This window comes from Chiloscyllium plagiosum, unplaced genomic scaffold, assembly GCF_037043375.1.
Source record: "Chiloscyllium plagiosum isolate Xiang-an unplaced genomic scaffold, Cpla_swu_hap1 HiC_scaffold_12, whole genome shotgun sequence".
Classification (NCBI taxonomy): Eukaryota; Metazoa; Chordata; class Chondrichthyes; order Orectolobiformes; family Hemiscylliidae; genus Chiloscyllium; species Chiloscyllium plagiosum.
In genome coordinates, this window is record NW_028270150.1 from 33,490,568 (window position 1) to 33,515,306 (window position 24,739).

At 40.5% G+C, this 24,739-nt stretch overlaps 1 non-coding gene across 1 annotated transcript; it reads right to left on the reverse strand.

Annotated features, from left to right (window-relative positions):
* Positions 1-401: 401 nt before the first annotated feature.
* On the reverse strand, positions 402-568 carry LOC122555603 (U1 spliceosomal RNA). The gene has a single exon (XR_006313322.2). It is a non-coding gene; the product is annotated as a U1 spliceosomal RNA (small nuclear RNA).
* Between the last annotated feature and the right edge of the window lie 24,171 nt (positions 569-24,739).

Genomic DNA, 24,739 nt, shown 5'->3' on the forward strand with positions numbered 1-24,739 from the left:
CATTTTACTACTTTAATGCTGCTAGTTTAGGATTTTTTTTTTAATTTAACATATCTTTCACATCAACTTATTCAGAGATGTTATTACACACATCTGCAGCAGATCAAATTTGAACCTAGGCCTCAAAACTAAAGGTAGGGACACTACCAATGCTCCATAAGAGGACCTACAGGATACCAATTTCCTTCCCTAAATGACATTAGTGAACCAGCTGGGTTTTTCTAACAATCAATTCATGATCATTATTAGACTCCTAAATCCAGTTTTTTATTGAATTCGAATTTAACGATCTGGTATAGTAGGATTTGAACCCAGATTTCTGGAACATTACCTGGGTCAGTGAATTAACAGTGCAGTCATAATTCTAATAAGCCATTGCCTACTCTTAAAAACAAAGTTCAGAGGAGGCCACGAGCACAGTTCTCCAGTACCACAAATTTTGGATGTGAGTACTGTATCCCATGTTTAGGGACATTGAAGCTGTCAGCATAACCAAAGTACAATGGGATATCCTCACCCTAGGAGAACCACTTTCATGATCATGGTTTCTCCCTTTCCAGGTAAGTACAGGATGAATAATATGAGAGAATTTATTTTTGAATAAAGGCACTAAAATCCTTTGTTCAGAGTTTAGTTTTTAACCTAATTGTTTTTGAAATTTATAGGTAGATACCATTCAGTGGAGAGGGTCAGAATTTCAGATCTGTTAAGACACAGAAAGAGGCTCTTCATCCCATCATGTCTGCACTGGCTTTCTGAGCAGCTAAACTTAGCGCCAATCTCTTGTACCATAGCCCTGCACATTGAGGAAGAAACAAAGAACTTTAATTGAATCCTGTAGACTGTGCACTCTGATGCTACTGAGTGGCAGTGGTGGAGGGAATGGATGGTTGTGGATGGTTGTGGATGTGCCAATCTAATGGGCCTCTTTGTCCAGGATGGTGTCAAGCTGGTTGAGTGTTGTTGGAGGTGCGCTCATCCAAGTATATGGAGAATATTCCATTGTGACTTATGCCTTATATATGGTCTTTGGGGAGTCAGACTTACTACTGCAGGATTGCTAGTTTCTGGCTTGCTCTTGTAGCCACTGTATTTATATGGCTAGCCCAGTTCAGTTTCTGGTCAATGGTGACCCCAAGATGTTGATGGAGAATTCAGTGATTGTAATACCATTGAACGTCAAGGGATAATGGTTAGATTTTATCTTATTGGAGATGGTCCCTGTCTGTCGTTTGTGTGGCGTGAATGTTACTTGCCACTTTTCAGCCCAAGACTGGATATTGTCCAGGTCTTGGTGTTTGGACATGGGCTGCTTCAGTATTCGAGGAGTCGTGAATGGCATTGAATATCATGCAACCATTAGCAAACTTATCCACTTCCGGGAAAGAACAGCAAGATTTAAAAAGTCACTGCTCTCACTCACTAGGAGCTATCTAAAGTCAAAGAAGAGAAGTGTTTTTCACCTGCATATTATTGAATTGTATTAACATTAATAGTTTCAGTAAAGTCTGTAAATAAGGTTAAGCATTCTTGATAATTCCCACTTTCCGGCACTTTTTACAACTATCCTACACATCCAGTTGGCCCTGAGTTTGTATTCCTTAAGGATATAGATGGGTGGGCAACTCCACTATATATCTTTCTCATTTATTGATTTGGTCTCAGTGCTCAAGCTAACACATCGTTTATCTGTCCAATATTACAAGTTCATCTAAATCTGCTATAGTGAGTCAGGCTAACAGTTAACTATTTGTAGAGGATGGTGACATTAGTAAAGGGAAGAAGTTCATGTTTGATGCTATCCAGCAGATCTTTAATGACAATAAGCAGCAGAGTAGGGTTATGAAGTGAAGTATGTTTCCCTGAGGAACTGCTGCATTGAAATTACAGCCAGTAGCCCACTGCCTATATATCAATGCCCGATCTTTGTGTTTTCTGAGGAGGGTGAGCATTTACCTCGACAGCTCCTGTATATAACACAAGAGAGCAGTTCTCAAATGTACCTTGTCAAAGGCTTGATTTATATAACTACACTTTCTATGACCTGGAAAATGAAACGTTGCCTCAGAAAAAATTGTATGAAAACGCACATGTGGAACTAAGCTTCGCTGAGTAATTGGTAGAAAATAATGGGGATCATGCATCCCCATTGCAAACTATTCCTCTCACCATTCAAAGCTGTAAACTAGCTATGCTAAAGTCAAAACGATGCTCCTATTTTAATAAAACGGAATGGTTTTGCAATAACATCTTGATAAATAAATTGAACAAAGTATTGCAATAAAACATTTGATCTGTACTGACTCAATTTTAACATTTTCATCCTTGATTACAAATTCCATCATATTCTCCTCCCTTGTTGTCTAGGCAAACCACATTACTCTCTGAGGTCTCTACATTCCTTCGGTTCTGTGCATTTCTATATCACCACTTTTAATTCCCCCATCACTCATAACCAGACCTTCAGATGCATTGGTCTAATGCCCTGCATTTTCCTCCTCCTCTCTTCCTATAAGATGTTCCTCAAAATCTAAGTGTTTGACTAGGCCACAGGCCAATGACTCCTAATCTGGATCAGTATCAAATTGATATCAAGTAATACTCTTTGCCATATGACAATAAAATTCATCAATGTGACATTGAAAGTTTCAAATAGATACATTTCTGCTCAGACAAAGAACTTTGTGAAAGACAAATGGTTATTACGAAATGGAGTTTGATTGTGTCAGAGTTCCTTAACTGCTAGATCATATCTCGAAACAAAAGCTGGAATATCTGCTCACATATTGTCAGGCCTGAGAGCTAGATAAAATGCAGAACTGTACTCAATGGAGGGGCAGACTGCTCAATCCCCTGACTAAAAAGTCAAACAGAAACTGACTAAATGAAATCGCGCCTACCTTGCAATGAAATTGCTCTGTGCTTGGTGTTACACAGATAGTAATGTGATTTCCAGCAGCTCTTGCAGTCTTAGCAGTAGCAGAGTTTGTGAGAGGTCATTGTCAGGACTACAGACAGCTCCGTGAGGAAGGCATCCAATGGATTCTGGGCCAAAGTAGACCAGTGTGGAGCGATTGGAATTTGTCAGGGTGGGATTGGAAGATGTGAGGCTGCATTTTGCAGTGCAGGTAAGGAGGAAGGAAGGAGTTTACTCGATTCTGTACATAGTTCCTGATGAGCGAGGGGCACCTTTTGATTATATTATCCCCACCTCACTACTCAAAAACACTTTTTTAAAAAAGCTATCGATTCCCAGTTAGCTGCCCACAACAACCATGTGCAGTGTACTTCCAGGATTAAGCATGTATCAACCTTAATTGACTTATGATTATTTGTTTACATATGGTGACCATGTGATCCAACTGTATTGTGCAGGTGAGCTAGTGGAAATTATGGGAAAGCTTCTTGACCTATTTTACCCGCCATCCCTCCCTTCCAGTGTGGGCAAATAACATCAACCCCTGTTTTCAGCAACAACAAACAAGCTGAAGTGTAATTTAATGCAGAAAGGAAACTATTTGCCTCCTCTCACCTGTTCTGCCTTTTCCTTTTTCAAACATAACGGCACTCTTCTCATACTTTGTGCAATGGTTTTTTTCTATTCAAAGCCCAATATTCTGAGACTATTTGTCTGTGGAGGACACTGAAATCAAATCTTATGTTGACCCAATGTCCATATTTTTCCAACAGGGCTAACAGTGCATTAATGAATGTTTGCCTTCCTTACCACTGAGGTACTAAGGGCCACTGGGGAAAAAAAGACACTTGCATTTATATAGCAACTTTCATAAATGCAAACATCCTGAAGTACTTTGCATCAATTAGGTAGGTTTGAACAGTAGTAATTTTCGTAGCATAGAAAACACATTATCCATAGCAAGCTTCTACAAATCATGACAAGATAATAACCATGCAATCTGTATTTGTGATGTTGATTGAGGGATAAATATTGGCCAGAACACCAGGGAGAATTTCCCAGCTCTTCTTTAAAACAGTGTTGTGGCATATTTTACTCCCACTGATGAGAATAAGCAGCACGTTACCTTAGAATCTACTGGTAGTCACCCTGTCACTGCTGCACTCTCTGTAAACCTGAGCTAATCCAAAGCTCTGCTGCCAATGTTCTAAGTTCCCTTCACTTACCATTTCTTGTTGGCTGACATGGTCTTTGATATTAGTACTCTCATCCTTACTTTAAAATGCTTTTATATCCACACCCTTTTCAAATTCTCTAATGCCCTTCCAGTTCAACAACCTACAAAGTTCCTTGTTCTCCCCCAATTCTAGCCTTTTACACATCTCAGAGTTTAATCAATCTACCATTAGCAGACGTGCCTTTCAGTATCTTTACAATAAATGTGTTACATCTCTCCCTTGACCCTGCACTGATGTAAAAACCTTCTTTAAACAAACCGTTTCAACTTTTATTTATCTGTCCTAACTCCTCCTTTTGCGATTTAGTTTGTTATTTATTCCTGTGAAGTGCATTCAAAGTGCTATGTAATTCAAATTGCAGTTAACATCATGGGTGGAGTAAAAAGTTAACTATACCTTTACTCACAGCAGAGCATGTGCCAAAGGGCTGTGCCATAGTGATATGAGATTGTATGGAATTGGACAAAAAAAAACAAAGAACTGAAGATGCTAGAAATCACTGCACTTCCTTTTCACCTCGTCAATCCTCAAAGCCAGACATTTCTGCTCACTAATAAAATTTCCCTCTACAGATGCTTACTACTGAGTTTTTTCAGCTTTATTTTGCTTTTTCTTATTAAATTATATTGCCATTTGAGGGACAATATTGTGTTTCCTATGTTGAGGCTGTGAGTACACAGCAAGAGGGGGTTGGTTAGCTCACTGAGTTGGTTTGCGATACAAAGTGACACTAACAATATGGGTTCAATTCCTACACTAACTGAGGCCTTTACAAAGGTTCTACCTTCTCAACCTCACCACTTCACCTGAGGCACGGTGACCCTCAGGTTAAACTCACCAGTAGTCATCACTCTCTAGTGAGAGAGTTGCCCTCTGCGATGACTGTGACTTTAGCCTTACTTTACACTTCAGTTGGCTTATAAAGTGCTTTGAAACTTAAGGTGACCATGAAATGCATTATAAAAGTCTTTTTTTTTGTCTGCCTCTGGGTGAAAGAACACAGAGAGTTAGAAGACCAATAGTTACTACAATGACAGATCTGTCCCAACCACAGCCCTAAGCACTGAGATCCATTCAGTCAGGGTAGTTTTGTTTCTAAAGGACTGCCTACTACTAGGAATTGTCAGCAACAAGGAAGAGCTACAAAGGACAGGCAACAAAGCTCATCAAAGCCAGATGTTGAGCCCACTGAAACTAGCAGTTCAAGAAAGGTAGATGCGGAGCAATCAATTCAGCATGTTAATGGATGCCTTTCCGATGATTCCATATTAAGCTGGGAGTCAACTGCAGTGTTCCACTGCAGCACAGCTGAATTTGTGCAGATAGCTAATGTCCCATTAGCTTAAACAAACATACAGTGAGTGCCGAAGAGCTTGTCATATTATAGATTCCACAGAGCTGCATGTATGAAGCAGATTAACTGAAGTTTGATTCTAGACAAAGATAAGGGAGCTTTCACATTGATTGGAAGCTGCATCAAATCCTTGCTGTATAATGGAGAATCATCGCTTTTGTGTCCATATTTTTTGCGCATGAAAAGGAAGTCAAATCCATGAAAATCATTTCCGGTTGTCCAGCCCTTGTAGTTTATGCTACTTCAAAACATCCATCCGAACTACTGTTGTGAAAGCAAGAAAACAATGAAACACAGAAAGGAACCAAAATGAACAGAACCATGATCAAACAATTCTACAGAACAGGAAGCATCAGTGCTGTTCTGATTCTGCTCAGTCAACCTCAAATCATGAAATTTGTAAGCTGGACCAGTAACCATTGATCAATACACACACACACACCTTTGGCTACATGATAACTCAAGTGTTAACATTGCTGTCCAACAAAGCCAGGGACCCAGGTTTGATTCCAGCCTTGGGTGGCTGTATGTGTGCAGTTTGGGCTACCATGCGCCATGCCTTCCACTGCATTTTTCCTCAGCCTCCCTAACTGCTCTATCTCTCTATGTCCACCTCATTGGCTAAGCTTCCAACTGAATATCTCCTTACATGGCTTGGTATCATATTTTGTTTTCCAATATGCCTATCAAGCACCACAAGAGTATTATTATGTTAATAGTGCTATATAAATAGAAGTAGTTGTTATCACTGTTGCTGTTGTTGTTGAAGACAGGAACTCAACTCCCTTAACTTCCAACCTCACCCCCACAGGGCTGGAAAAATTCAACCCTATATTACAAGAATTTCAGTGGGGTTCAGTATCTATGGATCAAGAAAGACGATATCAATTACGCAGGAGCATTTTCTGTTCAAAATCTGAACGTAGCTCTCCTAAATTACTTAAACTAAAACTAAACACTGACACAATCATATTGTAATATTAAAAGTACACCTTATGATCTATTTCCTTTCTAGAAAAGTGTTCCTGTAAAGTTAAGTTCTCTTCACTAGCTCTCAAAGAGTAGAGTGATGTTAATTTCCAGCATTTCCAAAGTTAAGCTTAAAACCAGACAAGATTTGGCTCAGGCATTCCTTTATACCCATTGCCACTCAAGTGGAAGCTGGGCATGTTTCACTCGTAAAAAATATTCTTTTTTCTAGCTCATTTAAAAATCCTTACAGACACTGTACATCATACAACGGGTATTTCAGGAGATGCTGATTGTGGAGTTTGATTCCAGAGCAATCCTTAATCAATGAAATGAATAACAGCACCCCCTTCAGGAAATCGCAAAAACAGCAACAATCATGTGAATTGTGTCGACGCATGTATGAAGTAACAACAGATCCTGTCAACACAGCAGTGAATCAGCCCATCCCATCATGTTTAGTTTGTTTACTAAATTCACAGTAAACTGTCACATACAATTTACAGACAAATTAACACCAGGATTATTGATTTCTGGCAAAGAAATTCCCCATAAGCAAAATGTGAAATTATCTGATCAAAGCAGCTGGATTTGAAATGGAAACACCCAACACAACTCTGGATTCACATTGGCATATCTGTATCTACCAATCACGGTAGATTGTGATTGAGATAGAGTTTCGTCTAAAGCATAAGCAATTATGAAGGAGAATGGGTGTTGCCCTGCCTCTGATGGTCTTTACATGTAACTTGGTCTTCTAATTAGAAATAGACTTGATGGTGGAAGAAATAGAAACCAAAAGGTAACTGGGGTGATTTGGTGATCTGGATATGAAAAAAGGACTAATAAAATACTATCCTTTGATAGAAAGGAATTGAACATAAAAGTAAGGATGGAGATAGTGACGACTGCGGATGCTGGAGATCAGAGTCGAGAGTGTAGTGTTGGAAAAGCACAGAGGTCAGGCAGCATCTGAGGAGCAGGAGAATCGACATTTTGGGCATAAGCCCTTCATCAGCCAATTCCTGAAATGTCAATTCTCCTGCTCCTCGGATGCTGCCTGACCTGCTGTGCTTTTCCAGCACCACACTCTCGACATAAAATTAAGGATGCTACGTTTAAGTTATACTGGATGAGAACACGTCCTAAATGCCTTCAATAGTTTTAGTTTCCTTATTTGAGGAAGAACGTAAATGCATGGAGGCTGTTCGGGGAAGGTCTACTAGATTGTTACTTAGAATAAATGGGCTGTGTTACCACACATGTTTGGACAGACTGAACTTGTTTCCACTGGAGTTTGAGAACGAGGGGTATCTTCATTAAAGCATATGAAACTTTGAATGATGTTGACAAAGTGAATGTGGAAGAAATGTTTCCTTTCATGGGTAAGCCTGGAACCGGGTTTAAAAATTAGGGGTAGTCTTTTTGGAACAGTGATGAAAGGAATTTGTTTTCTTAAAAGGTTGTGTGGCTTTGCGAAACACTGTCTCAGGAGCCAAACACAATCTCCAACATTTACCCTTTCAGAACTATAACCATGAGGTAGGTACAGTAGAGGTATTCAAACCCCCTCAAGGTTCATTAAAATTATCTAGATCCTTCTGCATTTCTGTCGGTGAACACTTGCCCTTCCTGATGCCCAGCATCTCCAGAATATGCCTGGCATGAGTTAAGTGCAATATACTCACATCTGCCCCAACTCTTTTCCCTCCATGTGTTTAGAAGTCAGCTGGTGACTGCACAATGTTCAGCACAATTCGTGATCCCTCAGATGCTGAATCAGTCCAAGTCCAAATGTAACAAAACCTGCACAACTTCCAGGCATAGGCTTCTAAATGGTGAGTAACATTTGAGCCAGTACCAAGCAGTGACCATCTCCAACAAGATAGAAGCTAACCATCACACATTAACATCCAACAGCATTACCATTGTTATGTACCCCACTATCACCAACCTGGGGTTACCATTGACCAGAAACTGAACTGGATCAACCATAAAAGGCAGCAAAGAATTACTGAAAGATTAATAAAAGGTGGGAACATTTGGAGTAGGAGAGAAGGTTATCCAAAAATATAAAAACGTATACAAAAGGTTTTTTTCATATTAAAAAATGAGTTAACAAAATAAGTATTGGTCTTAAGAAAAATGTCAAGATTAGAATGGGGCTGGAAATGCACAACAGGTCAGGCAGCATCTGAGGAGCAGGAACATCGATGTTTCAGGCAGGAGCCCTTCATCAAAAATTCCTGATGAAGGGCTCCTGCCCGAAACGTCGATGTTCCTGCTCCTCGGATACTGCCTGATCTGCTGTGCATTTCCAGCATCACTCTAATCTTGACTCTAATCTCCAGCAACTGCAGTCCTCACTTTTGCCTTTTGAAAAATGTACGTGGGGAATCAGTAACAGATGATAAAGAAATGGTAGACTACTGAACAAATATTTTGCAATGGGTTTCACTAGAGAGGATGTAACTAGAATCCTGGAAATAGCTGTAAATAGGAGTTGAAAGGGAGGGAGAAACTCAAGAAAATTATGATTACGATGGAAGTAATACTGAGTAACTTGTTGGAACTGTGAGTTGACAAATCCCCTGGTCCTGATGGCTTTCATCCATGGTCTTAAAAGGAGTAATGAGATAATGGCTGCATTGGTTTTAATTTTCTGAAGCTGATTAGATTCAAGGATCGTTCCTTTAGATTGGGAGATGATTTAGACCTTTGGGTGAAACTGATGTGGAAATTGCAGGCCATCATGCACAGGTTTCTGATATATAAAACAAAAAGATCTGAAACTCCTGGTGCCTCTGTTATCTTTTGAAAGAAGTGCCTATTGGAGAGATCTGGATCTTGTTCCAAATTACAGTGCAGTGTCATTACTGACGTAGGGCAAGCAGGAAAGGTTCTTTATACTACTGGCAGGATGTTGATGCAGCATGGTGTTGTTGCAAAACTATTTTAGAACACAGGAACAGGTCCTTCAGTCTACAATGTTTCTGTCGAAAACATAAACGCATCATAAAAATGTAAGTTGTTGTAGGCGGGTTTACCAAATTGCAATAACTGTTTATTTGTCTCTGAGCCTATTATGCTCAGAAAACCAGACTAGGTACAAATTCCCATTCTTTACATTAGGGTAGCTTCACTTCTGTCATGAAGTTGTCCTTTACTTGTGAGCGTCCTACATTAACCCCTGCTTCCTAGCTGCTTTCTTCTAGTAGGCCTATCTCAATGCTGTAGACACTCCTCAGAATGGCAAGAATTAAAGAAGCCCATGAAGTCTTTTCTTTTTGTTTGGGTGACCAGTTGTAGTTGGACACATTATTGGAGACTTCAACAAACACTTTCCACTTCTCGCTGTACTACTCAAACAGCCTTCACCCCACCGCCACAAATATTCCTACAACTAATAAAGAAAAATGCTTGAAGCCAACAAACGTTATTATAAATGTCTCTCTGATTTAGTTTCTGGTTCACTCATGGCAGTGGGATATTTAATTCTTGGAGACTCCAGAGCAATTATAGAGAGTTGACAATCTCAGCTTTTTAAACGCTCACATCTTGTGAAGGTGGCAATGCCTGTGTTTCATCTTTCATTAGGTACGACATCTCGGTTACCTTGTTTTGACTGGGAATGTCAGATGAAGATTACTTTTCCTTAATGCTTTCTTAACAGCCAAGTATAGGTTCTCTGAACATGAGGCTGAAATGCTCTACTTCTGCTGAGTGTAGCAAATATTCCTACTGCTCATTCTCGTTAACTCGAGCTTCAACTAGTTATCATCTATAATCATTTCCCAGGGAGTTTGTGCCAGCCTGTTTGTAGGAAAAGGGAATTTGATTTCACATGTGTATATACTATCCAGGTTTACCTATTTCATGAATTGGCTTTCTGCATTCCAGTAGAAAGAGAAATACTGTACTTAAATTTTCCTTTCCTCACAATGAAATGAGTTAACTTAAACACATAATGGAAATCCCAGACTTTATATGACATTCTAGAAACCATGGGTGTAACCAATGTTGAAAAGTTGTTAGCTGCCCTTATAGAATTCAAAGAAGGAGAGAGGCACCAACTAATGAAGACTTGAATACTGAGGCAGAGTACCTGCAGATGCTGGAAGCTTGAAATATAATGGACAATTCCAGAAATGCTCAGCAGAATCTGTGCAGACAGAAATGGAGTTAAAATTTTATGACTGTGACCTTGCATCACCATGGGATGAAAGATCCAGGGGTGTTGCCAAATTGCTGGATATTTCCAGAATTTTTCACCTACAAATAGTTCAAAATTTCTAAAAGCATCTATGAAATAGCTACTTCAAATCGGTGTTTAACAATCATAGATAGACAGAGACTCATATGACACAAAAGCACCAATGTGGGTCAACTGTGTTAATAGTTCATTTAGTTTCACAATGTATGTATACATTGATATTATGAGTGCAGTAGCCTTTCCTGCATGGTTACATTGACCTCTAGTGGCAAATATCAACAATGCAACAGCAATCATCGAATATTCATTGTGACTTGACTTCTCCTGACTAAAAAATTCAAAAACACTGCAATGATTTATTGACCATGAAGAAGGATTTCCTGTAGCATGCCACTCAATCTTTCTAACAAGGATGTAGAGCAGTTTGTTCATACAAAGCTAGAGTATTGCTGGAAGAAAAAAGCATGTTTTGTCAAAACATTTTGTCATACACTCATCTGGACAATTTTCAAAAAGAAAGGGGAAGAAACATCTTTATATGGTATGAAAAGAAAGTGCTGCTTGATTAAGTTCAAATTTAAAGCAAACAGTTGACTGAAATTGGCCAAGGCATTGTCCTGAGAAATGAACAGAGAATGTCTGTCACCTATTTTGTTGACTTGAAACATACATAGTGTGGATCCATGCTCTGTCTGTCTGCAGGATAATGGCAACTCTGATCAGGTCACTTCTCTCTGTATATTGCACAAACTCATAAATAGGCCAACAGGCATCACTTTTAGTTCTGAAAAGTGTCCAGTCTACATCAGATTCTCAAACATTTGAGCAATGGGTGAAACTAGCTGTTTCACACCGCTACTAGCCAGTAGCAGTGTCCAAGCCAAAAGGATGTTTTGCTTAGCATACAAATAGGCTTCTTGTGTATAGATTTCTGTGCTGGTGTGATGATAGGTACAAAGGGGGTATACCCCAAGGACTGGAAGATTATATCAAACACTATATTACTTCAGCTGTTCACATTAAGGTCCTGATTATAACCCATGAGCTCATACTTGCAAAACTCAAAAGACAGTCTTCAACATTAGATAATCCTACAAAATTGGACAAAAATGCTAAATAATCCTAAATATGCTTAGAATTATGTTGACAATCAATTTGAAATAGCTAGCCTTGCAGTGTGGTGATTCAGTGTATACTGGAAGCAACAATTGTTAATTCATCAGGTACAGAAAATTTCAGACTGAAAGAATATGGCACCATGTCCACAAATATTCACAATCTCCACCTCCAATGCTCAGTAACATCAGTTTGCATCATTTACAAGATGCGCTGCAGAAGTTCACCAAGACTCCAACAATAATGGGAGAGATACAAAATGAACATTTTGTGACATTATCTACTGTGGAGAAAGAAATGGAGGCTAAAGAATTCAAGGAAATAAATATTGATGTGTTGTAAACTGTTCACAATACAGAAGAGGTTGTGCTGGAGGTGCTTAGAAAATAAAGGTCAATACATTTCCAGGACCTGATCAACTGTATCCCAGAACATTGTGGGAAGTAAGGGAAGAAATCGTGGAGCCCCTAGCAGAGATACTTGTATCATCTATAACCACAGGTGAGATGCCAGAGGACTGAGGGGTGGCTAATATTATGTCTTTAATTGAGAAAGCCTGGGAAATATGGACTGCGAGCCTGATATCACTGGTGGGCACGTTGTTGGAGGTGATTCTGAAAAATAGTATTTACGTGCATTTGGAGAGGCAAGGATTGATTAGGGATAGTTAAAAATATGGTATTGTGCAAGGGAAATTGTGTCTCACAAGCTTGATTGAGATTTATGTGGAAGTAACCAAAAGGATTGATGAGGGTAGAGCGATAGATGTTGCTAATATTGACTTTAGTAAAGCCTTTGACAAGGGTCTGCACGGTAGACTGATTAGTAAAATTAGATCATATGGGATTCACGGTGAGCTTACCAAATGGATACAAAATTGCCTGAATGGGAGGAGACAGAGAGCAGAGGTAGAGGGTTGTTTTTCAAACTAGAGACCTGTGACCAGCAGTGTTCCACAGGGATTGGTACTGGGTCCACTTTTGCTCATTATTTGTGTATACAGTTTGGATGAGAATGTAGGAGGCATGATTAGTAAGTTTGCAGTTGACACCAAGATTGGTGGGGTTTGTTTTAAAAGCTATCCAAGGGAAGTGGGCATCACTGGCTAGGCCAGCATTTATTGACCAGAGGGCAGTTAAGAGTCAACTACATTACTGTGGGTTTGGAGTCACATGTAGGCCAGACCAGGTAACCCTAACCCTATCCTTCCCTAAAGGACATTAGTGAACCAGATTAGTTTTTCTGACAATTGACAATGGATTCATGATCATCATTAGACTCTTCATCCAGATTCTTTTGCATTGCATTCATATTCTGCCACCTGCTGTGGCAAATTTGAATCTGGGTCCCCCAGAACATTATCTGAGTTTCAGGATTAACAGTTCAGCAATAATACCACTAGGCCAGTGGCTAGTGAAGAAGGTTATCTAATATGACAAAGATATCTTGATTAATTGGGTCAATGGGCTGAGGAGTGGCAGTTGGAGTTTAATTTGACTAAATGTGAGGTATTACATTTTGGTACAACAAATAAGGGCAGGACTTAGACAATTAATGGTCCGGCCCTGGGTAGTGCTGTAGAACAGAGAGACCTGAGGGTTCAAGTAAATAATACCTTGAAATTTGTGTCACAGTTAGAAAGCATTAGACAGGCTTGCCTTCATTGTTCAGATCTTTGAGTATATGAGTTGGGACGTAATATTGAGGTTGTACAGGATGTTGATGAGCCCTATTCTGGAGTACTGTACGCAGTTCTGTTTGCCCTGTTATAGGAAGGTTATTATTAAATTGAAGAAAATTCAGAAAAGATTTACCAGGATGTTGCCAATACTGGAGAGTTTGAGTTTTAAAGGAAAGGCTAGATATGTTGGGACCTTTTTCACTGGAGCATAGGAAGTTGAGGGGTGACCTTATAGAGGTTTATAAAATTATGAGAAGCATGGATAAGGTGAGTAGCAGCCTTATCCCTAGGGTGGGCAGTTTCAAACTACTAGACATTTTTAAGTTGAGAGGAGAAAGATTTAAAAATATCATGAGGAACCACTTTTTTACACTGACAGTGGTTCATGTGTGGAATGAACTGTCAGAGGAAGTGATGAATGCAGGTACAGTTATAACATTTAAAAGACATTTGGATAACTCCATGAATAGAAAAGGTTTGAAGGGATATGAGCAAAATACAAACAAATAAGTTAGTTTAGTTTGGGAACATGATTGGACCGAAGGATCTGTTTCCATGCTTTTGACTCTATGACTCTCAATAGCACCTTACAAACCCATGACCATTACCATGCAGAAGGACAAAGGTAGCAGATATATAGGAACACCATCAAACACAAGTTCTTTTCCAAGTCATTTACCATCCTGACTTGAATCCTAGAATTACTTCCCTAATGGCATTGTGGTTTTCCTGATAGCACATGGACTGTAGCCATTCAAGAAGGCAGCTCACCACCACCTTCTCAAGGGTAAATAGAGATGGGTAATAAATGCTGGCCCAATCAGCAATACCCAAGTCCCATGAATAAATAAAATAAAAATATACAAATGCTGTATCTGCTTCGACTCAACAAAATAGGTCTCAGCGACACATTGGTACACTTCTCAGTGCAATACCTTAATTAATCAGGGTTAACTTGCCTGCTTTAAATTTAAACAAGCTTGGCAGTTAACTGTAGTCATTATTTAACTAGTATATTCTGCTTGGCAACACCTCTACCAAACAAATTCCACTTGCCGACCAATCAGCACCCTCTTCTTACACAGAATATTGCTTGTCTTTAACATTATTATTTTTGCAAACTGTCCTGTTAATGCAAGACTAAAACCTTTGACAAAATGTGTCTTTTTTCCAGAAATACTCAAAATTAATGGCTTCAGTTTTGTGCTGCGCTGACGCCAGTTCTATGGAACTCTAAATTTTTAAACAGTGTCACTGTGCCAGGAGTTGTCCCATTCTGGGCCTGCTGCTAACATGGACATGTTGTGTATTCCCTTGTTTACTTGAGGTGAGGTCTCATTTGTGATATTGATCCTTTGTTTCAACTTGATTTGACACTTGTTTCCCTATTTTGGTCTGCATTTGCCCAGATAAATGCAGCTCCATAGCACTCAAAAGCTTGATGCCATCCAGGGACAAAGCAGCCCACTTGATTGGCACCACATCCACAAGCATCCATTCTCTCCAACACCGACACTCAGTAGCACCTACAAAATGCAATGCAGAAATTCTCCAAAGGTCCTTACGTACCACCTTCCAAACTCACAACCACTTCCATCTAGAAGGACGAGCACATCAGACACATGGGAACACCTCCACCTGCATGTTCTCCTCCAAGCCACTCACCATCCTGACTTGGAAATATATCACTGTCCCTGGGTCAAATCCTGGAACTCTCTCCCTAAGGGCGTTATGGGTCAATCGACAACATGTGGACTGCAGCAGTACAAGATGTCAGCACACCATCACCTTCTCAAGGGCAACTGTAGAAGAGTAATATACGTTAGCCAGCCAGCAATGTCCACATCCCATTAATGAAAAAGGGAAATTCTGTATTTACAGTTTTTTTCCTTTTACAATATGAAGTCAGCGCATCTAAGAACTTGGTGTTTCAAAGGCCTCTGTTGGTCAACCTCAGCTGACCATTCATAGCACAAGGAGTTTCCTTGACAATACTCACCATGGTGTTATATGAAGGGACAGCTATACAACTCACAGATCAGATGCTATTGCCTTTCTATGACAGTAAATGAGAAGTAGCTTGTTTTCAGGGGTTTTGAGGTGAGCTGCTGCACACAGTTAGGGAAGTCAAAGTTTTTGGTTACTCATGTCTACACAAGATACAAGGGCTGTGGTTTCATTGCCTGTCTGTCTACAACCAACCAAAATGGAGCAGAGGCTACAGAGTGGGGAAGATCTGTGAACCACAAAATGGAGGTGCTGATGTCGGACTGGAGTGGACAAAGTTAAAAATGACACAAAACCAGGTTGTAGCCCAACAGGTTTATTTGGAAGCATTAGCTTTCGGAGTGCTGCTTCATCAGGTAACTGTGAAGCAGGATCATAAGACACAGAATTTGTAGCAAAAGATTATAGTGTCATGAAACTGAAATGAAACCTGCAACCCATTCTAAAAGATGAAAAACTGAACAGCAATCTAGGTTTGGTCACACTCCCCTTTGTATGTTTCTTCATTGTTGGGATGGATTTCTGCTGTGCCTTCTGAATTAGCTCCAGAAATACCTGCCAATGCTGTCAGGATCTCCTTCCAATCAACTCTGGCCAGCTCCTCCCTCATGTCTTCATAGTTATCGTTACATCTGATCTAAACTTCTCCATCTTAAACTGCAGGATGAATTCTATCATATTACAGTCACTGCCCATTAGGGCTACCTTCACCTGAAGCTCCCTAATTAGATTTGCCTCAGCACACGTCACTAAAGCCAGAATTGTCTGTTCCCTAGTGAGCTTTAACACAAGCTGTTCCAAAAAAACCATCTCATAGACATTCCACAACTGCCTTTTCTTGAGATCTACTACCAACCTAACTTTCCCAGTCCACCTGCAACTTGAAGTCCCTCATGAATATAGTAACAGTGCCTTTCTTACATGCATTTTCTATCTCCAGGTTTATTTTCTTCCCCACATCCTGATTCCTACTATTACCTGTTTGGTTTTTTTTTAATTTAGCCTCTAACTGCTCAAATTCCCTCAACAAAACCTCAAACCATTCTGTCTATCTTTGGTACCTACAAGGACCGTGACAACTGGATCTTTCCACTCCCACTCTAAGTTCCTCTGCAGCCCAGATGAGATATCCTGAACGTGAGCACTAGGCAGACCAGACAGCCTTCAGGGCTTTTGATCCTGGCCCGAGAGAACAGTGCCTGTTCACCTAACTATACCATCCCTGATTACGACTACATTTCTCTTTTCTCCCTCTTCTTGAATAGCTCCCATGGTGCTATGTTCATTTTCTTCATCTTCCCTACAGTGCCCACTCCCACCCAAGGAGCAAACATCCCAACGTGTTAGACAAGCTCAAGGGCTGAGGCTCCTTCAGTACTAACTCCTGGGTCCCTCTACCTGCTTCCCTCATACTCACATCCTCCTGTCCCTGATCACTTTCAAGGTAGTTCATCTAAGGGGTGTGATCTGCCACCTGAAACATAGCGTCCAAGTAACGCTTTCCCCCTCCCAGACGTGTCACCCTGCTCAAAGCTTAGACTCCAGCTCATCAACTCTGAGTCGCAGTTCCTCAAGTAATCAACACTTTAGATTAGATTAGACTACCTACAGTATGGAAACAGGCCCTTCAGCCCAACAAGTCCACACCGACCCTCCGAAGAGTATCCCAACCAGACCCATTCCCCTTCATTTATCCTGAACACTATGGACAATTTAGCACAGTCAATTCACCTGACCTGCACATCTTTGAACTGTGGGAGGAAACCGGAGCACCCGGAGTAAATCCACGCAGAGACAGGGAGAATGTGCAAACTCCACACAGACAGTCACCCGAGGGGGGCAATCGAACCCAGGTCCATGGCACTGTGAGGCAACAGTGCTTACCACTGAGCCACCATGCAGTTGCAATCACTATGAACCACAATGAGGTCCACCAGTTCCCATATCGTACAAGTACAACACATCACCTGACCCTACATCTCTATTTTAATTACCTAGTTCTTAATTTGATTTTTAAAACTTTCATACTTGTCCTTTAGCCTGTAAATATTTCCCCTATTCACCTAGAATCTGAAAGTAATCTATAATAGATGGTCAAATTAGTTGCTATCACCAATGAATTTATGGTTTATCTGTTTCTTCAGACAGAGTGGATGTTGCATACCATCACAAACTTTGAACCTTATTTTAACATGTAATGAGCGACTGCCTGAGGACATCGATAGCTTGTACCCCAATGTTCCTGACGGTTCTGTAGCTCTCATGAGGATTGTGTTGGCCTCCCATAATCAGGAGACAGGTTGGGGGTGTGGAGGTGCGATGTTATTAGCCTCACACACAGGAATTAACTTTCACCCTGAAAATCCATCCTCTGGTTTTCAATGGAGGCATGATGATACTGGAAGTGGCAAACCCCCTCAGAATAAATGGATCATGGCTGTTACCACAATAATGAGCATTCTCTGGCCTAATGTATAGTGCAAGGTTGCTTATGACAGTTCCTTAATAGATTTTTGTTTTGTCTTTACTCTGTTGTGGCATGTAGATGTTATTGACAAAGCCAGTATTTGTTTATTCTTGTTTTTGGCATTGGCCTTGCTAGGCCATTTCAGAGGGCAGTCATGGGTTAACCACATTGCTGGGGGGATGGAATTATATATAACAGTCACTGTTGTGCCAAAGGACAGTAGTGCTGCTCTCCCATTTGAGAGAGATGATGGATGGTGAGTTGAACCTGAGGGTCACCATGCTTCAGGTGACATTTATGGTGACATCAGCTGGTGTGGGAATTGAGCCCATGCTGTTGGCATCACTGTGTAGCACAAACCAACTATCCAGCCAACTGACCTAACCAACCCCACCCGACCCAAGAAGTTATATATAGACTAGGTTGGGTAAAGACAGTAGATACTGTTCCCCAATGGAAAACAGGATGGAGTTTTGTGACAATCAGTAATATTCGTCATGATCATTATTCCTGAGACTAACTTTCAATTCCAGATTCTTTTTTGAATTAGCTATTGTGGATTTGAGCAATGTCCCCAGCGTGTTTGCCTTGTTTTCTGTAATATTGGTTTAATGACATTACCACAATACCACCATCTCCCCAAATGTAGTGCCTTTGTGTACTTGGACCTTATTCCAATGTTACAGGATCCTTGCAGAGTCAGAACCTGCAAATGTTGGCAGCGTGTACATCTGGAAATTCTGTGATCTTGCCAAAACCACATGCCCTCTCACCCTGTTTCTCCCAGCTAAAGGACAAAATGATACTTAGTTTCCATAGCACAGATGCTTTTTCATTAATGATCAACTAGGGAGTAGATCATGGAGACTTGTCCAATATATCCCATTCTACCAACCGGAAAAATCCAGATGCTCTAAACTGCAATGTTAACTATTGCCTATGCATTCTCTAACAGCGACATTGTTCAGACCCAGAAAGTAGGAGGAGGCCATTTGGCACTTTGAGCCTGCTCTGTAGTTCAACATGATCAGGGCTGATCCTCCATCTCAACTTGATATTCCAGCCTTCTCTCCAGACACTCACTGCCTTTAATATCTAAAAAAGTCATCAAACTCTTTCTTGAGCATACTCAGTGACCTGGCTTCCATAACCTCCTGCAGTATCAAATTTCATAGGTTGACCACCCTCCGAGTGAAAGAAAAGTTTCCTTATTTCAGTCCTAAGTGGCCAACACTGATATCCTAAGACAGTGGTCCCAGGTAATTGACTCCCCAATCATGGGAACCATCTCTGCAGTTTCAGTCTGGCCCTGTCAGAATTTTATACATTATAAGCTTTGCATGGTCAGGAAGGAGAGATAAAATCCAGAGTGAGACACAGCCCAAATGAAGATATAGTTTGGGGAATTTGGAGGCAATGTAGGAATTCAGCGCAGAAGGAAAGAAGTGATTTTTGCTTACTTTGTTTGGATCATAGTTACAAGATTTTCTTTAAAAGGAATAGGGACCCAACACGAAACAGATAAACCATAAATTCATTGGTGATAGCAACTACTTTGACTATCTATTATAGATTAGCCCCTACACCTCACTCAGGCCCTTCACAACCCCCAGACCTGATGTCTGGACCCAACTGACCCCTGACCCAACACACTTTCACATCATTGCCCCTACCCTTTCCTCCCACTGCTGGACCTAATTTGACATCTCTTCCTCTGCTGCTTGGCCCATCCCATGTTCCCTCCCATCACACCACCACCAACCCAAACCCCCACTCTGGTGATCCAGCCTGACTTAATCCACCCATGCTGACCAACCTGACCTAAACACCCACCCCACCGTCCTGTGCTCCACCTGAATGAACCTGGACCCAGCCCTCCTGTCAGTATTGCTGACTTGGCTTCACTCTCACCTCAACTGACAAACTGGAGTTGACTCACCTGACACCCCCACCCCCCACCCCACCACTGGATCTGCTTTAACCCAGAGACGCCAATGTATCTTAACACCAGATCACTTATTTGGCCTTCTTGCCACCCTGCACTCTAGCAACTTAACACCTTCCCACTTGTCATCCTACCCACTGGGATGCTTACCCACTTACTTAACTCATTATGACATAATCATTTGACATTGTGCCAATGGCACTCTCGTCCCTCTCTAGGTGGTACTCTACCCAGCTGCCATCCTATTTACTTGTCCCCCTGGCAATTTACCTACCTGGCACCCGACCCAATACTCACCTGGCATTTTATTCTTCTGTCCACCTGAAACCTTACTTACCTGGCCCTCTATCCATCTGGTATCCTGTCCTCTCAGCACCCGAATCTCACACTTATCTTCTGTGTTTATAGTTTCACAACAGCTGTTGTAAACCATTTCACAGCTCACTGCTGTGAAAAGGGGATGTGGCTTGACTTCCTCTGACAGCTCTGCACCACAAAACAACTGTCAGGAAATGCAGCTCCATATTTCTGAAGGTCTCTGATGAGACTCTCCTCGTAGAAAAGCGGAGCTCCCTACTTTTGTAAACAAAAAGGAAGTGCTGCAGAAAATCCGAGCCTTAGTATTTACAGATCAGATTACACTGTCTTTTCAAGACTCAATCTCAAGGATAGAAGAGGAAACTAGACCTAGTATAACATGGACATGTTATATGTGTTATTGGATATGTCGTATTCACCACTAGAAAACCACATTTCACACCATTATATGCATTATTACAGCCGCTGACTGAAAGATAAATAAAGTTGGATGAGGAAACGTTGTTCACAAAGGGTTTAACTATTCAAAATAAATCAAACTATTTCCCACTGTGAATGTATATAGAATGCATGGAGGTAAAACATGATTCACTGTGAGTTTGAACAGAACATTTTGGTGTGCATTGCAATCGTCCGATCAGTACTGAAGCAAAAACATAGAAACTAGGAGCAGGAGTAGGCCATTCAGCCTTTTGAGCCTGCTCCACTGTTCGATATGATCATGGCTAATGCTCTACCTTAATGCCACATTCCCATTTTCTTGCCATTAAAATCTAAAAAATTATCAATCACTCATTGGTGTTGTGTGATTTTTAACTTTGTACACCCCAGTCCAACACCGGCACCTCCAAATCATTGAATATGGTCAGTGACTTGGCCTCCACAGCCTTCTGTGGTTGACAATTCCATGGATTTACTACATTTTGAGTGAAGAAATAATTCGTCATCTCGGTCCGAAATGGTTGACTGTACATCCTGAGGCTGTGTCCCCTGGTTCTCGAATCCACAAAACCGACAAAAACATATTCTCTGTATTTAGTCTGTCCAGGCCTCTTAAAATTTTCTACATTTCAGTCAGATCCCCTCTCGTCCTTCTAAACCTCCAGTGAGTACAGGTCCCGTTGAACCAATCTCAATTTATAGGACAGTCCTAGCATCCCAGGTACAAACATTGTGAACCTCCACTGCATTCCCTCTATGGCAAGTATATCCTTTCTTAGGTAGGGAGACCAAAACTGCATGCATATGTTCAGGTGCAATCACAAGAAGGTTCTATATAAGTACAGTAGGATAACCATCTTCTGAATTCAAATCTTTTTGCAATGAAGGCCAACATATCAATTGGTTTCCTAATTGCTTGTTGCACCTGCCTGTCTATTTTCATTGATTAGTGTACAAGGACACCAGATCCCTTTGTATATCCACATTTCCCAATATATCGTCATTTAAATTATAATCTTCTTTTCTGTTTTTCACATTCACATATATACTTTCACGTTTAGCCATTTTGCACTCACACACTTTACTAAGACAACTTGAAAGCATCCTTGCATATTTCTCAACTCTATCTTTGACCGTTCTGCATTATCAGAAAACATAGAAATGTTACATTGATTCCCTCATCAAAGTGCTTTCTATATGTTGTGAAAGCTGGGTCCAAGCACCAATAGTGTTTGGCTTGACACTATAAGTAAAGCTTTCATTTATGCTCCATATTTTCAGAAATCAACAAATGATTAACAACTTTACTTTGTTTCATGTGACCTTACCTAACTGGTGGAGGATCTCACATTAGCCTCACTGATCTGCAATATTGAATTTTCCGCTTGACTTGTTTGTAATAGCATCATTTAAAATTACTTTTGATAAGTTCAATTCATTTGACAGATCTTGTTTCTTTTATCTTGCAGTTAGATTGTACAATTTACATCCAATTGCCTCTAAATCTTAAGAAAAATACCTACAATCATAAAATATAAGAGACCCATCTTTAACATCTTTTAATATATACAAACATTTTAATTTCCTATTTCACTTTGTTAGAGTACATGACTTTGTTAGAATGCATGGAATTCTGACTCAGGAGGAAGAATGCTACCACTCAATTCATGCTCAATGTTATACTTTGCACAAATACTTGATGAAAACAAATAACTAAATCTTGTGGATTGTTGAGGAAAGAAGCGTAAACCCAAATCTCATCAGGACAGAATCACAAGAATGCCAAATCTCAATGAGAACAATAATTTGTATTGCATGAGAAAATTTTGCTGATTGGTTGACAAGTACACTCTGATTGGTAGAGACACTGGCCTGGACAATGCATTGGGAAATGATTCTCTGCCCAGCTTCTATTCATATTCGGAACAGGCAAATCAGCTCTGACTGATCAAGGCATTTTCTTGGGGAATACATCAGAAAATGGCTTTCTCTCAAGCATTTATTTTGTTGAAATAAATGCATGGACATATGCTTTCTATTTGCAAAGGATGAGGACCTATGCGAATATGAGTCATTTCTAACTAGCATAAATGAGACTCACAGGTAATGTTAACTGGTTGTCTTGTCAGAAGGGAAAAGCCTATTGGTACTGCATAATTTTGTTTTTATTAAACTGTTTTGGTACTGCTGTCCATTCATGAGCTTGTGAGGTAAGCAGAAGGCAATGTCTGATTTGGGGAACCATTATTGTTTTGGCATGCTTTGGTATTAGGCTGCGAAAATAGAGCGGGACCTGTTTCCAAGATCTCCGATGAGGTCAAACTTACAAGAGCATGAAATGAAAGGAATCCCAGCTCTTACTTTGATAAGTGAGGATGGGCTTGCAGTAAACACTAATAATGAATGCTTTAGTGGATTCCTCAACATTCATATCAAGGGTAGGGAGTTTATTTGATTGCTCTATTTCAAAAGATACATTTAGTGTGGGATGAGGTCCATTAAGGTGTGTAAGGAAATTTGTTCAGCAACTGCAAAAAGCTATGCAAGAGGGAGAAGGAGGGACAAGGCAGAGAGCGGGGGTTGTGGGGTGAGTTCACACAGTGCTTATCCACCAGGCCAATGTTATGAGTGTGGTGGGGGGTCAAGTTCATCACTGCATAGCAAGACTCAAAGCACATGAGCAGAAGGGCAAATTCAACCCCAGAATGCACTGGGAAATTCAATTACAGTGACTCAGTAAGCTTCATGAGCTACTCCTCCAACCAGAGTTGATTTGCCTGGCTTGCATACAAACAAAGCTTGACAGTTAAATATTTCCTGACCCCCATCAGCAGCAACCTGAGAGGGAAGGTGCAGTTATGGAAGGAGGAGATGATAAGAAAGGGCAAACAGAAAGGGAGGCTGCCAGGTCTGAGAGGAACAGAGGAAAGCAGCAAATGGATGGGGAAGAGGAAATAATGGTACAAAGAGTGGAGAGAGAGATGGAGGCTGCAAGTCAAATGAAAGAGAGATGCTGCAAGGGGTGGGAGAGAAATGGAGGTTGAAAACAGTCTGTAAGGGGACACAAAAAAGGAGTGAAGATGCAAGAGGAGAAGAAGAGGGTGGGAAACTACAAGATGGGGATGTAGAAGAGAGATGCTGCAAAAGATAGCAAACAGTTTTAAACTTGGCAACAAAGGACTGCTCAGCTAACTGAAAGCTGGAAGTTAGGTAATGAATTCCTTGTAAATTAATACGGACTCTCTAGTTTAAGGTTGAATATCTTCAGCAGCTATTATAATGAGGAGGGGAAATGTAGTGTATGGTATTGTAATGAACACTGTATTAACTGTTCAACTTTAAATCTGAGACTGAGACCAAGTGAAAAGGATAGTTACTGACTTGAGCACAATTTGGAAAATGTTAACATGATATGGAAACAGTGAACTCACCCATCTGCAGAAGGTGTGTTTAGAGCAATGGCTTTTTTGGGTGCAGAAGTTTATCAGTTATTTTGAAAATACTATTTGTTGCTAACTTATGCCTGTTGCTTTGTGTCAATCTAGATAATGTGGGATCTAAGAATACAACACATTCCTTGTGTGTTGTGGCTTCAGGATTAATGGAGGGTTGGTTTTCACTGAGGATATTGATGTATCCTTTGAGTTTTGCTTCTGTACAGGTCAAATTCCTTAAGCCAACAGAAAGATAAAGGGCCTTCTTAATATGTGAGTGTGTCACTTAAGAAATTAGCTAATTAGAATGAAAAAAGTGTCCTGAAAACCAAAAACTGAATAGTAATAATTGAGAAAAACACGAGAAGAGTCCGAAGAGATAAAAATTGATTCCTGATCCTAAATTCTGAGGGATATGAAAGTGAGCAGTAAAGTTGGTAGTGGTGGTGGGGGAGGCGAGGTGGGCAGGATGAAGAAACTAAGAGTAAAAAAACACCAAGCTCCACAACTTCTATCCTTCTTACAAGGAGGCCAGAATCATTTCATATGGTACAAGCTACATTAATAAGGTAGACATCGTTACTAAGACTAGAAATTGCAGGCAAAACTCACAAGGTCCAACACATCTGTGCTGAGAGA